The sequence below is a fragment of the Chrysemys picta genome, unplaced genomic scaffold (assembly GCF_011386835.1).
Source record: "Chrysemys picta bellii isolate R12L10 unplaced genomic scaffold, ASM1138683v2 scaf275, whole genome shotgun sequence".
NCBI lineage: Eukaryota > Metazoa > Chordata > Testudines > Emydidae > Chrysemys > Chrysemys picta.
The window spans coordinates 75966-80000 of NW_027052982.1; the positions used below are offsets into that span (position 1 = coordinate 75966).

The 4035-nt window shown below is 48.9% G+C and overlaps 1 long non-coding RNA gene across 1 annotated transcript; it reads right to left on the reverse strand.

Annotated features, from left to right (window-relative positions):
• Positions 1-1271: 1271 nt before the first annotated feature.
• On the reverse strand, positions 1272-2074 carry LOC135978472 (uncharacterized). The gene is made up of 3 exons (XR_010595892.1): positions 2012-2074; positions 1857-1914; positions 1272-1377 (listed from the first exon to the last, which is right to left on the reverse strand). It is a non-coding gene; the product is annotated as an uncharacterized LOC135978472 (long non-coding RNA).
• Between the last annotated feature and the right edge of the window lie 1961 nt (positions 2075-4035).

Below are 4035 nucleotides of genomic sequence, written 5' to 3' on the forward strand. Positions count from 1 at the left end.
CTACATCAGATGCTATTTGAGAGTCAGACTCCGAGGGGCCTCCGTAAGGGTTATTAGGAGCAGACGAGGACCTTCTAGAGAGCCCTCTGGGGAATTTTCTAAACCAGACTCTGCCTGAGAGTCGGGTTCCACCTCCCCATTTTCAGACAAGCCAGTTTGAGAGCCTCCAGTAGGGGGCATCTCTTTTTGTTTTTTTTCCTCATTACCTCTTTAGCCTTTTTAAAAATTTTTACTGAGACCCTGGCCTGGAACTTTTTGGCCGCCATTTGTTTGTCCACCAAGAGCTTTCCCCCTTTTGTTTACACCTGAGCTGACGTGTACCCTTGAGTGTGCCCTTTTTACCCAGACCCCTTTCCACGGCTAGTCACGCCTGCTCAGAGCCCCCTTTTGGAAAAATTGAAGCATTTTTCAAAAAGTCACCTGCCAGAGCTTTTGCATTTTTGACGTGGTTTCCACCTCTCCTTTCTTTTAGACCCCTGAGGATATAGCAGCCACCAGTATTCTGAACAAAGCCTCATATTTTCCCCAAATCTTCATCAGTTTTCTGAATGAAGCATCATACCTTTCCCAAATACTAGAATATGGGGGAGCTGGGATGAGCTTATGGTGTTGGGAGAATGGTTTGTCAGTCCTTGGCTTTTTATTCACAACCCCTAGAGCGCGTATTCCGGGTTTGTGAATGTGTGTGTTTTTGCTCAGTTTTCTCAGGGCTTGGTGTGGTGGTGGCCGCTGAGGAACTGGAGTTGTGTTTGCGTGGTTGGTCTTTACCAGAGTCTTTTGTTTTGTCCTTGGGTTTGACGTATATGAGGTTTGGACTGCCCTGATGCTTCATCTGCACCCTTGTGCTCAGGGCCGGCGCAACCCATTAGGCGACCTAGGTGGTCGCCTAGGGCGCTACAATTTGGGGGCGGCGACCGCGGCGGTATTTCAGCGGCAGGACCTTCTGCCGCCTCTGTGGGGGGGGCGGCATTTCGGGGCGGGACCTTCCGCCGCTTAGGGCGGCAGAAAAGCTGGCGGCGCTCCTGCTTGTGCTGTTTTGTGTTGACGTTGTTAAAGGTCTCAATGCAGATTCCTGGTTCTTTGGCGGTTCTGGTGGAGGTGTCTCTGTAGCTTCGACTACAGCATTGTCAGGAAAGCTGCCCGTGCCTATGAGGGGGGAGAAAAGACATTTTACGAAACTGAACTTTACCATCTTTCTCACCCACACCTATGGATTTACTTAAAATACAAAACCTCATGAAACAACCAAACAAATAAGCAAAATATATTTACTGGGCTTTGTCCATCCATCAGTCATTGATGCTGGTGAATTTTCCTTTTCAGCTGTCTCTTTCCTTTTTCTTTTGAGCTTGTTTGCCCACTCATGTTTTGACCGTACTGTGAAGCAAACAACATTATAAAACACATGAAACTGTCTTGTAAACTTAAAAAAATAAAATATTCGTTAGGGTGTTTTTCTATTTGAAAAGTCACAGCTTTAAAACAAAATCATCCACTTCAGGCTGTACAACAAACACAGGTTTTGAGTTTATTTCTACCATTTTAAAAAACAAACCCACAAACATTTTTTAAAAAAACATCTCATTTTGCAAAATAAAAACCAAACTGCTTTTAAAATCCATTGAAAATACTTTTCAATAAACCCACATGCATTTAAAAGGCACATGGTTGTTCTGTCCACCACCACCCCGCCCCCACCCCTGCCATGTGTGTTTGGGCCTTCAGGTTAAAGAACAAGCAAAAATGTTAAGTTAGGATTACCCCCAAATCCCTATACAACCTGTGCAATACCTGAAGGTTTTTTTTTTTTTTAATTTAACAGTATTAAGCACAAATATAGTTAAAATGGTTTTTACCTTGGCCTGGTGGTGAAATGCAGCTTAAAGTTCCTGGTTCCGTGCTAAACAGATCACACTGCAATAAAGCCAGGCACCATTATTTACTAAGACAGCATGGCCAAAGAATGGCATTATAGAATATCTATTTTCAGAGTTGAAAACAGGGCGCATACCTCCTCTTGCAGTCCAGCAGCAATTCAAGAGCGTTTCTGTTGGAAGAGACAGGCTCCAAGCTCACCCCTCCCTAGCATTCCCTTTTGTGGTCTGGGCTGGGGGAATAAGTTGTCTGCACAACTGGGCTGCTTTTCTTTTCTTTTAGTTCAAATATATTTTTCTGTAGGGCCTCTTACAGTGCCCATTCCAAGTGGGGGCCCTTTGCAGATCTCAGTGAATGTCTTGGGACTTGTTTTTTATCAAGGTCCCCCCGGCGCCAAATGTTCTTGGGTTAGGCACAGACATTGCATAGCATAACCTATAGCAATAACAGTGTTTAATAGGATTTCCAAACACAGCTCAGCACACAGGCCCCGGAGCTTGCAGTTTATAGCCACTGAAGTCCAAGTCACACAGTCATGGTGCCGTTGGGCTGGCGTATCTATGACACAGCCGTCACAATCTTCAAAAAGCTTTTCCCTAAGGCAGTGATTAAGGACAGCATAAACAGCAACGCGCACAATAGTCCGCAGGACTTTTTTTATGCTCACGACGTGGCACTGGCTCAGTTAGTTCCATGCCAAGCCTCCTCCTAAACTCCTCATAGCCGTCATCCTCGGAGTCCTCTTCAACAATTTGTATCGGCGTTGAGCAGAACCAAGGTGGGCCCAGTTCATCTTCGCTGCTTGATGCAACGCTGTCCAGGGCCTCCTGCTCCTCTAGAAAGGCATCATCGAGCTGTCGAGAGATTTTCAGAAAAGAAACAGTGTAAATTCCCACTGCTTGTTTTTAAATTTACACAAACCCCCCGCCCCCCCCCCGATTCCTAACCCCATTACACCCCATCATCAACCATCACTTCTTAATAATTCATTTACCTGAGCGACGTCTTGTCCATTCACCTTGTGCTCCGGTGACTCCCCTGAGCTGTGTCTGCCTTCCTCCTCCAGGGGGATGGACGACAAGAGGCCACCACACTCATCGGGGTGTCTCCCAAGCAGTTGGGTTTCAGGTTCCGGCGTATCCATCAACGGCTGGGCCAAAGGGCCCTCCTCGGTCGCTCCCTCCTCCTCCTTGGAACTGTCGCTGATGTAGCGCTTTCTCTGCGGATGGTCAAAGGCCCTCGGGGCTAAAACAGAGTCCGAAGTTCTCACTGGGGTGGTGAAGGAGTCCATGTTTCCACGATTTCTAAAGCACGCGTTCCTGGTAAAAGATGGCCTCTTCTGCCCCAGCACTGGAACTTGTGGGGTGATGGTGCTGCACTCTGATTGGCAGAGGGCACTGGGAGGAGTTTTTAGAGGGGTCACATGACCCTCTTCTGGGCGGGTCACCCCGCCCTAGAACACCCCCAATTGGTCAAATCTGCTCTCGGGGCGGTCCTATACGACCGAAACCCATCGCGATTGGTAGAGGGTGGTGGGAAGAGTTCTTAGAGAGGTCACATTATCCACTTCCGGACGGGTCACCCCAACCTGGAACATCCCCGATTGGTCAAATCTGCTCTCGGAGCAGTCCTATGCAACCGAAACCCATCATGATTGGTAGAGGGCGGTGGGAGGAGTTCTTAGAGGGGTCACATTAACACTTTCCGGATGGGTCACCCCGCCCTGGAACTCCCCCATATTGGTCAAATCTCCTCTCGGGGCTGGCGTATGCAGGCGAAACCCATCCTGATTGGTAGAGGGCAGTGGGAGGAGTTCTTAGAGGGGTCACATGAACCCTTTCCGGATGGGTCACCCCGCCCTGGAACTCCCCCATATTGGTCAAATCTCCTCTCGGGGCAGGCCTATGCGGACCAAACCCCTCCTGCTTGGTAGAGGGCGGTGGGAGTAGTTCTTAGAGGGGTCACATGAACCCTTTCCGGATGGGTCACCCTGCCCTGGAACTCCCCCATATTGGTCAAATCTCCTCTCGGGGCAGGCCTATGCGGGCGAAACCCCTCCTGCTTGGTAGAGGGCGGTGGGAGTAGTTCTTAGAGGAATCACATGAACCCTTTCCGGATGGGTCACCCTGCCCTGGAACTCCCCCATATTGGTCAAATCTC